This window comes from Lepidochelys kempii, chromosome 6, assembly GCF_965140265.1.
Source record: "Lepidochelys kempii isolate rLepKem1 chromosome 6, rLepKem1.hap2, whole genome shotgun sequence".
Lineage (NCBI taxonomy): Eukaryota > Metazoa > Chordata > Testudines > Cheloniidae > Lepidochelys > Lepidochelys kempii.
In genome coordinates, this window is record NC_133261.1 from 110892119 (window position 1) to 110908483 (window position 16365).

Here is a 16365-nt window from a genome sequence, read left to right on the forward strand (position 1 = left end):
ATATTCTATGATTCTATGTGTGTCATTTGTTCATGCATAGAATACTCCTGAGATACTTCTGTGCCAAAAAATTAAAAAGGTTGTAAACAATATTTTAAAATTCTGCATATTTTTTGTCAAAATAACACAACGTAATCACGTCAGCCACGTGGTGGCTGGGGCTCCTGCCTGAGGCTGCCAGCAGGCTGCCTGCAGGCTGCCAGCAGGCTGGGCTGTCATTATTTTTTCATGCAGAAATCACAAATTCTGTGGGGGGGGGGAATCGGTGGAGAAAATTAATTCTGTGCAAATTCTGCATTGCACAGTGGTGCAGAATTCCAGCAGAAGTAGTAAAAGGCTGAGGGGCAGAACAATGGAACTATACTATGGTATATCTTAGTTGCAGAGTTAACCTGGGTGACTGGCAGTCAGGTCTAGGTTGGCCTAGCTCGGGTATGAGCAGCCACACTGCAAAGTCATACCTGAGTTACTATGTCCTCACTGGTGCTGCACTCCCCTCTGTTTGTCGCTGTGATGTCTGGAGGCATATTCCACAGTTCTTTGTGCTGAAATAAGCTGGTTGGTTCTGCTCCTTTCCCAATGACTTGTGGGAGAACCAGTCTGTCCTTTTGGGCACATGGGAGGGCATTGTGGGATGGCATTGGAGGACTATCAGCATCTTCATTGCAAAGTGGGCAGGTTACCAGCCTGAATGAAAACAGCACCTTGGTATTAGCCTATGGCTCCAGACAAGTCAGTTAGCCCAGATGGAAAGCACCACCAAAATCGGGTGAGACTGTCTTGTGAGTGGATTGGAGGAGGGTTAGTGGTAACATCCAAGTAAGAGACTGGATTAACAATCTGTGAAGACATTCCATATGGATGTATATTCACAGCAAAAGCTGGGTGTGGGTCAGCTTACATGAGATAGCTTGAATCTAGCTAGGGTGGGTAACCACAACCGTGAAGACCGTGTAGCATGGGCTTTTCAGAGCAGGTAGTAAAGCCCGGAATGGGCCTTGGGTATGTACATGGCTTGCTAGCCCACTCAGCCAGTGTTGCACTGTCTTCACTGCTACTGTTACCCCACACTGGCTGGATTCTAGCTAGCTCAGGTCATCTAACCTGTACAGTGCACTGCATGGGTAGGCTAGCCCATGCATTGCTTTTGCTGTGCAGACACACCCTGTGACTCTCTGCATCCACTGGTGAAAGACCACTGCGTGTATAGGAGAGAGGCATAACAGCCATGGAGACTACTGCACCACTGAGGATGATGCTGGTCATGGAGTCACTCCATCACCATTCCACAACCTGGGAAGAGGAGGAAGGATTGCATCTCTCTTGGTTTGGAATTGTGAGCCCTCTCACCATGCTTACTGAGCATACTTCAGAGTGAGGAAGAGGATATAGTCCCTCAAGCAATATGTTTCTCTAGTCTGTCTGAGCCCATGAAGTCTGTCTTATACACCAGAGCCTGTTTTTAATTTATGGCGAAGGGTTACATAAGGCTGTACCAGGTCAGCACCTAATCTTATGATTTTTATAAATCCAGATATGAATTATTCTGTTGACTATTACATAACATTCTGCTGTGCTAGAAAAATTCTGGTAATGGTTCTGTTTGTAATGGGTGCCAAGTAAGTACAATGTGAGGGGTAGGGAGGTGGGGAAGGAGGGAAGAGCCTGAGTTTTTCCGGAACGCAGACTATTCCATGTGTGCACTTACCAGCAGGAGAAAAAGCCCTCAGTCATAGCATGAGAGACAGAAAAACAAGAGTACTAATTATTGGAGCCACATACTACATTCAGAACATGAAGAATATGATTGCAAGAAGACTGGTTCATCAAGCAGTCTCACCAGGAATCATTTAGGTTAATCCTGATGTCATGATCAAATTCCAATGAGGGTCAGTTCATTTTGCCTGTGTAAAACTTTTCCTTTCTAATTTCAGTTTAATAAGGAATTGCTTGGATAGTGCTGTGCTGTTTAACAGTTGCTGCATTCTATCTCCCAGGTGCCTGCATTGAAGTGATGGATGAAATGATCTCTATATTAAAAAAAGGTGTATTTTAGTGTATAAACTGGCTTGGGATCCTTATTAATTGAGTGCCATCACTGGCTCAACACAATATAAACATACATTTTGTTCCAAAGGAATGAAAGCCATTAATATAAAAGCAAGATGCTGTTGTTACTGTCTTGAGCTAATAAGTGGCTCTAACCACACCTTTTACTGTTCTTTCACCAGTCCATCTCTGGCCTCCATTATCATTTGGCAGCACACCCTGTCTCCCTACAGGGAACAGTCTTTGGCCAATAATTAATGTTGCACTCTCCTGCATATCTTTATTTATCATATTTTGTGAAATGGGCTCTGCTGTCACGGTTCTGGGTGTTTGGAGCTCCTCTACATGGTCTCTGTTTACAGCTTCTTCTTGCCTGGCATGGATACACTTCAGCAATCCTGTCGATGGTGTCCCAAACAAATTCCTTCTTCCCCTCAGCCTATGCACAAGATCAAGACAGGTCAGATCAAAGCAAAGGATGAATTGTTGTTATATTAACTAGCTGCCACTTGATTAAGCTACTGTAAGTAAGTTTATTACAAAACATGGCCTTCCCTTTTCTGGGTGTTTGCAGCTCTTGAAATGTTATACCATATGGAGGAATCTATCTAACCTATATATATATATACATATATATTCCATAGCCTTGAGTTATTAAAATTCCTAGGAAATCAGGATCCCTCTCAAAAACCTACTTCACTGAAATCCTGATTCAGGCTTCTTTTAATGATGCAGTTATGGCACATTACTCAACCCCATCTAGGTAAACCCTTGACATACAATCACAGAAAATGGCTCCTTCACAAATCTGTTTTATATCATGCTCCACAAGACCATCCCCAAGTCTCAGACACACACAGGTCCAGATCCTACTTTCATTGAAGTAATGAGCAAAGCAAGACAGATAAACCTTCTTAGAAGGTCATTTGTTATGACTACATCTTGATGTATACCAAAAGCCACAGGAGTCCTACTCAGTCACATTTCAGTCTCCTCTCTGAGGCAGTACAGCTATCAAAACCTGACTGGAGTAACAGCTTTGTAGTTATCATTAAATGTTGTTTTTTTTCCCCAGTAAACATCCCATTGCAACCTGTTTTCATTATTCTTGAGTCTTGGATAATCAATAGGCTTTTGTACAGAATCAAAAGCCGTTTTTCATTTTTCTCTTCTTTGCTGACCTAATTTAGCTTAGATACAATCCCATGCTCCAACAAATTAGGCCCCTATGAGTGTTGTTTTCCTGAGCTCCAAGAAGGAAAAAGATTATCTGAGTATTTCTTCCCTGAGTGGCCTTTTAGAGCTCATAAGAACAGCCATACTGGGTCAGACCAAAGGGCCATCTAGCCCAGTATCCTGTCTTCGACAGTGGCCAATGCCAGGTGCCCCAGAGGGAATGAACAGAACAGGTAATCATCAAGTGATCCATCCCCTGTTGCTCATTCCCAGCTTCTGGCAAACAGGCTTGGGACACCATCCCTGCCCATCCTAGCTAATAGCCATTGATGGACCTATCCTCCATGAATGGACCTATCCTAGCATGTAATATTACCCCCCCCCCCCGCCCAGTAAATACCATTACCTCAAATATCTTAAATGCTTTTGAAGGAATAATTTAATCTCCTCCCCCCCATTTTGTGTTCTGTTCTGTTTTTCATTTTGCCTTATATTTAAAATCAGACCTCTTTTATTTAAGATCCTTCGTATGGATTAGGAATATGGATTGAATATTTTGGCTTTCTAGGTAGCATAAACCATGCCTAGAGACATAGAGTAGTATGCAACAGCAGTGATAAGTGGAGCTTGACAAATCACTCTACAGTTTGGATGTTGATATGAATCTCATGGGACTGAAAAAATAGGCTGGACCTCTCAAGACTACTGGCCTCCTTATGAAGTGTTCAGGGTTCTTGCTTCCATTCTCAGCCAGAAAAGTTATATTCTCACTGCAATTTAAGGGTGAATGAATTCTAGGATGTATGCATGTAGGCTAAACTGAAGTTCATTGCCTTTATTTTGCAAATACTTGTGTCATTGCTTAATGTTAAGCATGCAAGTGATCGCGGAGATGTTTGCAGGACTGGTGCCTACAGGAGCGGCTCTGCTTACATTTGCTAGAGGTTGATGAGGTCACTGAAAAGTGAAAGTTGTCGGCATCTTTTTTTACTCCTCTCTCCATTATACTAGTCTGAACCAGTTTCAGCTGGAAATCTGTTTCTGTTACAGCATGTGTATGACAGAGAGCTTTGTAGTTCAGGTTACAAAAACAGTTTCAAATATAATCCTGTTTTCAGTCACTCATAACTATATGAAAAATTCTCCCTTGGGGCTGAAATTTGATGATTAGCCATTAGCCTAGTTTAAAGTTATATAAAATGGGAAATAATCTTTTCTACAGGGAAAAATACTGCCGCACCTACAGTAATTTCACACAGGTAACTCAACGGTGTCAGAACTTTTGAAACTCTGCCCCTGATCCATCAGCTGACTATGGAGCTGATTAATTGATTTCAGTCATGCTTTGTGGGAACAGGGGTCCAGCTGCATGGAGCCCAGGTACAGGACTGGTGCCTTGGTTTGTAAATGGTGCTCATTTTGGATTATATCCATGGGCAAGGTTGTAAAATATTAGTAGATAATACAATATTACCATCCCTAAGCACTGAAAAATCACGAGATTGCCTTAATAACCATGAGATTTTCCAACTTTAGGCTGTTCTTAGTTGCCTTCTGGTTTTTGAGCCTTTAGCCTTCACATTTCCAAGCTTTCCTCTGCAACCCTTTGGGCTAAACACTTACTTTTCATTTTCAGATGAAAGCTGAGTTTTTCACAAAATCACAAGACTCGTGAGGACAGAGCTTTAAGAAAATACCAGAGTTTGCAAAGCTTTCCATAAAACAGTGAAAGTTGGTAGCACTGATTAATAAGGAAAGCAATTTAAAAATGTGTTTCAACCTGGCCAATGAGTACCAGCCAAGATTATTAGCAGAATCAGTTCAGCATTTTCTGACTGAAAACTGTTTTGTCAGAAAATTTTGATTGAACAGTCTAAATATTCTTCAGGAACATGTTGATCCTGTTAGATGCTGGCTGACTGGTAGCCTGCTTGGTTTCATGCCAGTTTGGCCACCCATCTCCCCAGGAGGCCCCAACTCCTCAGCAGTCTGAATTTTTGGCAGCACACCTGAAGGTCTACTTCGACTCTCAGCCTCCACAGGCTACTTGTCTGGTAGGCAACCAGGGGGTGCCACAACCGGGCAGCCCTCTTGCTTGTCAGGTGGTCTGTCATGGAGCCAAAATACTCCATTTAGATCCTCGCCAAATGAAATTTTTCTCGCCTTTCCTTCCTGTCTCCTCATCCCCCCAATTAACAACAATCAAGATTATGAAAATTGGAAACAAACCATTTTTTTTTCTGTTCCAATTTGGAATTTTTTTTTCTAAAAGCCCAATTTTTTTGTGGGCTGGCAAATCCTGTTCCCACACAGCTCTGATGTAAAGAGATTTTAAATGTCTGTTTGAAGCAGGGTTTGTCTACATGCAGTTTTTGTGCAACTTTAACTGGTTTTGAAACCGCTGATGTTGAAACAGTACAATGCCCCTGGTGTGGACACAATTTTACCAGTATAAAAGTGCTATGTATACTGGTGTAACTGGGGATTGTGCTGTTTGAACTATATTAGTAAAAATTCATGCCCCAACCAAAATAGCTAAATTGGTACAAAAAGCATGTCTGTGATCTGAGCTACACACAGCACAATCTTCCAAAAAATCAAGAACAAGATAAAATTGTAGGCGGAGAGAAAATTGTAGGTGGGGGAGAAAAATCTGTGGATCCCAGGAATGCAGGGTCTCTCCACAACCTCTGCTGCGTTCTTTATTATGCAAATTTGATGTTTTCTTTTACTAATCATTAAGTTTCTCCTTTTTTTGGTTGCCAAGATAGTGTTTGCCTAATGTCCTGTTAACCCAGACTTGTAGAAAAATATTTCCAGCTACATAATAGCAATGGCAAAAGTGTAAACACACCCTTACCCAATTCCATTTTCCTCCCATGAGGAAGGAACTTCAGTTCAGTGCATGCTAACGTGAATAGTCATGGGAAATTTAACTCCCCCCCTTTTTTTTTAAAAGAGGGAAGATGTGGGGGAGGGGGAGAGGGAGAGGTATCATGCCTATTATGTATGTGGATCTACCCCCTTCTTTCATGAGAAGTTTCAGAGTAACAGCCATGTTAGTCTGTATTCGCAAAAAGAAAAGGAGGACTTGTGGCACCTTAGAGACTAACCAATTTATTTGAGCATAAGCTTTCGTGAGCTACAGCTCACTTCATCGGATGCATACTGTGGAAACTGCTGTTACTCTGAAACCTGTCATTATGCAAGACGCTGCATTTAGCCGTATGGAGTGGAAATCTATCTGGATTTGTGCTGGAAATGGCCCAACTTGATTATCATACACATTGTAAGGAGAGTGATCACTTTAGATAAGCTATTACCAGCAGGAGAGTGGGGTGGGAGGAGGTATTGTTTCATGGTCTCTGTGTATATAATGTCTTCTGCAGTTTCCACAGTATGCATCCGATGAAGTGAGCTGTAGCTCACGAAAGCTTATGCTCAAATAAATTGGTTAGTCTCTAAGGTGCCACAAGTACTCCTTTTCTTTCATGAGAAGGTGACTCAGATATCTCAGTGGCATCTCCCCCATGCCCCTCCTGTTGACCCTCTGGAATCCCTTCCAAGGAATTAGATATCCATATGGGGGAAGGGGACAGGGAATGGCTGGGGCAGGGAAAGGCAGGAATACACATTGTCTCCCTTTGGAGATGAGGCAGAAAAAGTTACACAGCTTAGGGCGTTAGGATCCAAAGTTTTGGATCCACCTTCTATAGAAATAGGAACATAGGAATTGCCATAATGAATCAAAACAATGGTCCGAGACAAGTAGCCTGATTTGACAGTAACCAATACACCTGGAGTTTCAGAGAAAGGTGCAGGAAGCTTGATAATGGATGAGTATGGAATAATGTGCCAATAGGAGAAGTTTTATCCTAGCCCACCTTCCCGTCACTTAGTGTTTGGCTTAGTAGAAAATGACCATCAAGTTCATATCCAGATCTGAACATCCTGAAGGCTTGGGGGTATCTGAGTCCAAAGTTTTGATTTGGGTCCATCTCTAGTAATTAATTTGGACCCATCTTGCTAATTAATATACTTATTGCATGTGTTGCACTGTGTTTAGTACAGCAATTTGTGCCTCATAGTTACATATTTCTCCAAGGAGGAATGGGGTTGTTATTGATCAGCCAAAGTTAAAGGTGCTTATTTGTCATTTGATAAAATGCAAAAATGAATGGCTTCTCACTGTAGCTCCTGAACTTTTCAGAAAGGTCTCTTATTGCAAGGGAAATATTTTCCCTTCAGTCAAACCATCTCCCTGTCCTGCCTTGATTTATAACTGATGATTGTGAGCACCATCTGGAAATGACAAATAATACAATGCCATAAAGCTTTTACTAGAAGTGTACAGAATAAAATGACGCCCATTACTGCTGACAGGAAGACAGACTGATCTGTGAATAAAAGCATCATAACTGATCAAGAGCTCTCGTTTTACAGCCAGTACCAAAGAGGCTTCTCAAAATACTTTTTCTCTTTGTGGTTACTTACTTTATTCCACTATATTACTTGCAAAAAGTCTTCAATGGTTCAGGGGGAAAAGCTAAGGTCAGTAACATAACCAAACCCAATTTCTCAGCTCTGGCAAGAAAATTGACATTGGAGAGATTTGGAAAAAGATAATGTGAGACAGGGGAAGTAATAAGCCCTTTCAAGCTTCCAGGGAGCATGAAGGAGGAAGAGAAGGTGAGATCAAGAGAAGTGAAGGAAGCAGTTAGCAATGGAGATGAAGGGTGGTCTATTGGTTAAGCTGCCATTAGCCTAGGACTTGAGACTGCCACAGACTTCCTTTGTGACCCTAAGGCAAGTCACTTAGGCATAGATTTTTAAGTATCTGGGTGTTGCTGCACTCTGCATTGCAATGCCTAACTGATTTAGGAGCCAAAATCTCATTTTCAAAAGGGATTTAGGCAGTTAAGAACGATTTAGGCTCTTAAATCTATTATGCATTGCAATGATGAGCACAGCAACACCTAAATACCTTTTAAAAACCTGGGCCTTAGCCTCTCTGTGCCTCCATTCCCCATCTGGGGGTAACTGCACTTCCCTACCTCACAGAGGAGTGATGAGGATAAATACATTAGAGATTGTGAGGCTCTGATACCATGGTGATGGGCATCATGTAACTACCTAGGATCGATAAATATAGTGGAGTATAAAGCATGGAATGGAAGAGTGTGCGGTAGACTGAGATTAGAGATGTAGGAAGAAGCAGAGGATTATTATTTATGATTATTTTATTATAGGTTCTCTTGATTTATTATTCATTGTAAGAGGGAAGAAACCTAATGAGCAAGTATGTATGCTGTCTGCATATTGTCCATGTATATTTCTAGTGTGCCAACCAGTTGTAACTACGTGCCTAAATATAGATAATGTTAACATTTTAAAAGGGAAAATCTGAGATAAAATCAGTGTATGTCGTTAATTTTCAGAGCAGTGTGGGATTTTAGCTGGTAGGCACTCATTGACTTTAATAGAATTCATGTTGGTAAAAACACTGCACAACATTTTAAAAATGTACCCCTGATTGGAAATACTGTGAACACTTGGCTGCCCACACAATCCTGTATCTCTACAGCACTGTATCCAACCCAATAAAACATCCTGGATCCAGGATGAGTGTATGCACAGCCCATTTGGAATGGACAAAACCACCACATAAGTGTCAAAACTCACTCAGGTCTCACTCCCAAAAGTCACTCCATCAATCAGTGGTGATTTCCACTAAAGGCCACATTTCCCAAATGTTGTCGGAGTATTTTAACAATTTCATTACCATTCATTTCATTCTCGGTAAGATTCTGATACTATATTCCAGGGATCAGCAACCTTTGGCACGTGGCCTGTCAGGGAAATCCCCTGGCAGGCTGGGACGATTTGTTTACCTGCAGCTTCCGCAGGTTTGGCCGATCGCAGCTCCCACTGGCCGCGATTCGCCGCTCCAGGCCAATGGGGGCTGCAGGAAGCGGCGTGGGCTGAGGGATGTGCTGGCCGCTGCTTCCCGCAGCCCCCATTGGCCTGGAACCACAGCCAATGGGAGCTGTGATCGGCCGAATCTGCGGTTGCTGCAGGTAAACAAACTGTCCCGGCCCGCCAGCGGATTTCCCTGACGGGCCGCGTTCCAAAGGTTGCCGATCCCTGCATAATACATGTAGTCACACATGACTGGGGCTATTGGTGGAGTAAGGCAGTACTGTGAAACATGAGTTAGGGTATCCAAATCCATCTCCCAGGAATAAGTTAAAGCTCTGGATTCTAAAATGAGCTGAATATTCTTAACTCCCACTAAGGTCAATGGGAGCTGGGGATGTTCAGAATCTTTGAATCTTTGGCCCAATTCTGCTTCCATTAATTTCGATGAGATCAAGACAGGGTCCCAAGTAGATGTGTAGTTTGCTTTTGATCTGATACTGCTTCCACAGACTGGAATTCTGGCCCGGATCTGTATCCTATATAGTTCCCCCCTCCCCACAAAGTTTGGGAGTGTTTGGGTCTGGGCTTCTCATTCATACCAAATTATATTATAAATATTGGCAAAGAACCCTGGTCCTTTTCCTGACTCTGTCACTGACTAGCTGTGTGACCCAGGGCTAATGAGTTATCCCATCTGTAAAATGGAGATGAGGGCTCTTACTCACCTCTGCAAAGTGCTTTGAGATCTATGGATCAGATTTGCCATATAAATGTGCATTGTTTTTAGTGTCTGATTCCCAAGCAAGCAAGTGCAAGAGGACAAACTCTAGCATCCTCCTTTATAGCATGATTCTGTCATGTCCTCCAGCACAGAACAAAGGGTCAGCAGGCTTTTTACATGACAATAAAATACCAGCAGTATGGGAAGGTCTCCTTACACCCTGGCTTTGGAAGAGGAAAAAGGGACCTGCCATGATTAAAATCAATGTCAGGTATCCAAGCTGTCTTCCTTCCAATGTTTATTCAGGATGCATTTTCAGTGCAGCTGGGAAAGCAGTTACTCACTGATGAAAAAGGCTGGCTGTACGTTGAAAAAATAGATGATTTGACAGACTTAGCTTCAAATACGGATAATTTTTATCCAGAAGGTGCAGTTGATGATACAAATGCTGACAGAAAATCCGACATCGTGATGATGGCTTGGTAATGACAGCTCATGATGAGGGGCTGCAATATGGTGAAATTCAGTCTTCTGAACATGAATTCTTTGGAACAAAAGTAGCACTTAAAACTCCACCTTCTTTGATTTGAAGAAGACAACCAATAGGCCAGGCAACAATGATACTACTATAGAGTAAAAATGGTTATCTAGCTTTATTTTAAGCTATTACTTTAAAACTTTCTTTTTGGGTTGAGGAAATGCTTCCCATTATGGCTAGAAAGAAGAAAGTGGCTAGACAGAGCTTTGCAAATGTAGGGGAAGATATTATAACTGAATTTCTGTGTGCTGCACTTACAAACTTTGTCTCCCTGCTTGCCAGCTCAGAGACAGTTCTATGACTCAGTTCAAAATGAAGGGTTTTGTACATTTGTGCTCTGTTTAATTTAATTTAAAGATCCGTGTAACCTAGACTGAAAATGCATGTTTGATTTCTTGGGTAGGGTGTCCAGGTGTCCAGTTTTCGACCAGAAAGTCCAGTCGAAAAAAGGACCTGATGGTGTCTGGTCATATCTACTGACCGGACACCCAAAATCTGGTTACTGCAGGTGCGGGAGGTAGGGAGGCACTGAGTCATCACCTGTGCCAGTCCCTACTCAGCTAGGGCCGCCCCCTACCTGCATGGGGTGGCTCCAGCTCTGGCTGTGCAGGCAAGTCCCTCCCGACCCACACAGGGAGTGGGCGAGAGGGGAAGAGCAGCAAGCGATGGGTGGAGAGGGAAAGAGGACCGAGAGGGACGGTGGGGTCTCAGGGGGAACAAGGTGGGACAGGGGGCGGGGCAGGGCAGGAGAGGTTCCGGCATTCCTGCTGAAGTGTCCGGTTTTTATAGATTATGAAGTTCGCAACCCTAGTGTTTGAAAACTAACAGGAGGGGGAGAATTTTATCCTAGGACACTTAGGAGGGGATTATGTTTGGTATTCTTGCTGTAAACTTTACCAAAAGTGTCTGTACATGCTCTCAGCTTGCATTTACAAATGATCATACTTTATTTATACAATACAAGATGCATAGCTGGACACTAATTCTTCTGATTCTTGACAGTCCTACAATGACACTGAAACACATGAGCTATTTACAGGACTGGAAAAGTGCTACATGAAAGTGGAGTTATCAACACCCTGACTTTCTTGGGGTTGAAAAGCTCAGTGACATGACTTTAATGTAAGTGATGCAGTGATGTCTGCCTGAGTCTGTGGACAGCCTCAAACGACACCTCTTATATAAACTCTCATTCATCTCAATGGGATGTTAACTCTAGATTGCATTGTTCAGGGCAGCTCCCCTCTCTCCCCCCATGAGAGGAGAAGAGAGCAGTAGGCTGGTCCATCCATCTATCCATCCATCCACCCACCCACCCAAGCAGGTACATCCTGGCTTATTGGGTGAGTGCTGGGACCTCTCACCCATGCTGCTGACTAACATTACCTGTCCCGATTCCCTCAAGGGGAGAAGGGCCCTGCTGCTACTCCTGGGAGGGAAAAGAAAGCTCATGCCACTTATTCTGCTTCTCTGGGTGAGAGGGCCCCTGAGTCACCATCACTCAAAAGTTCAGGGTGGAGCTGCAGCAGGAGGGGCCTGTGCTACAGTGTACCTCAGGCCTCAGTTTGACTTAGTACATACAAGAAAAGTGGGCTAGGTGTTATGGCGGAGGATTATTGCATGTAAAACTCTTATTGTGGGATGTTTGAAGAAGAGTACTGTTAGCTCCCCTTCTAGGTTGGCTGGGAGATGCTGGTAGTACTGAAAAGTGATGGGATTAGGACAAACAGATTGCCTTGGGAGGTCTTGGAAGCTCCTTCATTGGAGGTTTTCAAAAGGAGGCTGGAGAGCCATCTGTCCTGGATGGCTTAGACACAACAAATCCTGCATCTTGGCAGGATTAATTAGACTAGATGACCCTTGCAGTCCCTGCTAACCCATGGTTCTATGATGTTTTTGCCATTTGTTGCTGGTATTCACCATGCTGGCAGGGCCAAATGGCACTAGTTTTGCTTGGCTGACTGCTCCACCTCAACCCAGAGTTGGCAGAGAAAGCTTGTGCTACGACCACAAGAAACCTTAGAGGGTGAAAACATCTGGAAAATATGAAATTATATTTTTTTCTGTAATCTATTATAGAACATGTAGGTGTGATGTATTATTTACATAGTAGCAAAATACAGGATTCCCTGGAGCCTGAATTCTGATGCTGTCATTATAGCATCTCTTGAACTACTACATTACGTTTCATTGGTATGCAAACATTGTCCTGAGCAGCTACTTAAAGGTCCCAGTTTTTCCTCATTGGCTCTGTAACATGAGCTGTCATTAAAAGCTCAATACTCTAGTGTCCAATTGGAGATCCTGGGTTTCATTATTCATTTATGACTGTCTTTTTTTTTTTTTTTTTTTTTGGGACACTGGCAGAGAGTGATATATGTTGGCCCTTTCACAATATCATTGGAAAAAGAAATTGGACTCTATACATTCCTCGATCCTAACACTTGGATTCTTAGAGCTGAATTAACTTGATGGTAATTGCTATGTGGTGATGGCATTATGTAGAAAAGGAGGCATATATTTGTTTTCAGGCAGTTGGTTTGAAGAAACATTTTGTTGTTACTTTATATATAATATTTAAGGTAGAAAAACTGCAATTCCCAGTATTACCTCTAATTATCAGCAGCAAAAATAGAATTCTCACCTAAAGCTTTGTATTTAAGTTGACATACAGTAGCCTAGGTAATCTCTGCTTTAGCAACAATAATTCCTTGGTTCTCAAATATAGAGTGCTACAGGCAGAGCCGGTAGTACCACCGATTTAGTATTAAGGTTGATCGACATTTCCCAATAGAAGACTCTGGTTTCAATTGCTTATAGCTCTGCCACACTTTAGGTGTCTGTGTCATGTTGAACTTTTTTAGAAAATGTAATCTAAAATGGTTCTGAGCACAAAACTAGGGGAAATATGTTCTTCTTTGGGTGATGGTCCCCATGTGGGTATGCATGCCCCTGCGTCTGGAGATTTTTAGTAAGCAGTATACTCGGTTGTTCTGCTCATGCTCTGAACTGAGGTTATAATGGGCAGTGTAGACCAGAGCCTCTCCACTTCCTTTTTACCACTGCATGGTCTGAGTTGGAATCTTCTGTATCCACAACTTTGTCCTTCAGCTGATTCAATCTGTAAATCTATTGTACACAGTCTTTATATTTACTCTCCTAGTCTTAAGTGCTAGTGTAGTTAGTCAGTTAGTTGTTGTTTTTTTCCCCCTGCCCTGGTGAAATCTTCCCAGGAAGGTAGGATTGTGCCCAGAATCCTGGGGTTCAAGAATAGCTTTTCCTGCCCCTGCTCCTTTTCAGTGAGTGACAAATCCCAGTGCTGCCTTTACTGCCTAGGTGAGGCTCACATCTTGGCCAAGTGAAGCATTTGCCCCCCCTTCCCTCTCAGAGCACTTGAGGGTCAAGAGCTGAGACTTAAAAAACATCTAATGGAGAAGGTCATGAGGCCCTGATCAAATCTGGGTTGGGGAGACCACCTGTACATCAGCATCAATCAACAGATAGGATCCTCCGATCAGGAGGCAAGTCTAAGGGGAAGACTTCTCATGAGTGTAAGGAGCACACTCACAAGCATAGAGACAAATCATCTTCTTCCAAAGCTGCCCTGAATAAAACAGATCCCACCGTGACTCCTACCAAGTTGGGACAGTCCTCACGCATGAGTCCTAAAGAACTAGGCCTGAGTAAGCCTCCTCTGTAAGTTGCACAAAGGAGCATGGATCAGTTGGTTCTGATAAACAAACTGAAAGATAGACATCCACCTCCTCTCCCTTTGACATCCAGAACACACCTTCTGCCAACATTGTCACAGCACTAGAGGGATCAGACTTCCACTGTGACCAGGGAGTTTCTGGATCCAACAGTTCCACCAACTGACTCATCCAGTACCCTGGGGCAGTCCAAAACCTATGTCTCTCTGGAGGACATTTTTGCTCTCCCCTGTTCTCACTCGCCTTAGGTCTGTCTTTATTCTGAGACTTAGTTACTCCGGAGGAGGAAGCTATTCAGAGGACACGGAGCTGCTCTCCTCTCTCACCTGTGAGTCTGGGTACCCAACCATTGGTACCATCAGTTCTGCTATTAGTTTGGGTTTCAGCTTTCGCATCCAATGAGTCAGAGATTCCAGAGGAGTCCCTGCACTATTGTACAGAAATGGGTCTGGACAGAAGCCCTAAGAGATTGGGGTTTTGTCCTCTTACCAGATATGACTTTTCAAGAGGCAGGTGGTATCCAATTCCATGAGGTCCTAGTCAGCCTGTTGATCTCTCATACTGGAGTTATTGGGGCCCTTCGAATCTCTACCAGGATCAGTACATGACCCTTACTTACCATCTCCTGGTAAACACCAACCAGCTTCATTAGAGTATGTGGAAACCAAAGTTGAGCTAGATCTGACAGTTTGGGGAGCAATTTCTTCAACTTTCCCGGATGAGGCAGTAATCCCATCTTCACTAGCTCTACCTGATGACTACAGTCACTATCAGGAGTGGTGTCTGAGATCCAGATTCAGTTGGAAGAGGTTCAGGAGTCCCAAAATAGATTGCTGCACATCTTGCAACTCTTGGGTCCTAGTCAAGTGGCACTTCCAACCAACAAGGTCATCTGGTTCCAGCTAGAAATGTGTGGCATACTCATCCTTTTTGTACTCCTACCCCAAAGAGGGCTCAGAAGTGCTCTTTTGTTCCATCTAAGGGGTCAGAGTTTTTATTCCTTTCTCTGGGCTACAGTAGATGCTGCAGACTCTGAATCCAGCGGGATGGCTATAGCCATTGTCATGAGGAGAAATTTTTGGTTACAATCCTGAGGTTTCCCTAGAGAGGTGCAGAGTACCATTCAAGACCTGCTCTTTGATTCAGTTAACCTGTTCAATGAAATGACTGGATGAATCTCTCCCCTTTCTCAAGGACTCAAGGATAATGCTTTGTTCTCTTGGTATCTATCCCAGCTTGTGATGATTCCTCTTAGGGGAAGGGGTATAAAGAGCAAGACCATCTCGTCAACCATTTTACAGCCAAAACTCCCAAGAACTACCACACAAACAGAGGGTACAAAGGCCTAGGTATACAGCTCTTATGCCATCCACTGCCACGCCTCACTCTAACCCACAGCCAAGAATTTCTTTTGATGGGACTGTCAAGACCTGTATCCCTTTACTGATGCCACATCATCCTGCTCCTCAGTTTTTTTGGAGGTCACCATACCCAATTTGCCCACAACTGAAGTGCTTTAACAACAGACAGATGGGTGCTGAAAATTATTCACTATCGTCATTCTGTCAACCCCTACCAAGAAACCTCTTCCTGGTTCCTTTTCAGAATCTCTGGAAATCCTGCATCAAGAAGTCAACCCCTTTCTCCACCAGGAGCCATAGAAAGAGTTCTACCTCACCATTCTTCTGCTGTGAGCAAAGATCTGTGAAACTCACTGGCAAAATATCCCATCACCTTCTAGTGCAGGTCACAAAGAAGATGACAACCTATTATTACTATCAGTTACTCCATTTGCTTAAATGGCTCAGATCTGTGTGGTGGATCTCAAGGTTCCAACACTGCTGATGAACCATGTGGTTGTCAATATGTGCCACATGGTGGAATTTCTGTTTTTGTTTTTGTCTTCAGTTTATGTGTAACTTCCTGGTTTTTGTTGTTCTTGTTTTTTTGTTTAATACTCTGTCTAAAAGAACATTAAGGTTGCTGAGTCAAAGACTCAAAAGTTAGGAAATGCCAGAATTAATTTGGCCCCCTTATGTGTATGCATTATGATATGGTCTTTAATTACATGATCACATACCATGTTTTTCCACAGAAACTCAGCCTCATTCAGTGCACAAGATGGATGGTGCTCACTTAATGAACAGCTATTCAATATTTTGTTTTATCCCCATTGTTGAATGCATGGTCCCAGGCCTTATTCAAACCCTGCTCTGAAGACTGAATTAATTTCATCAGAGGCTTTTCTATTG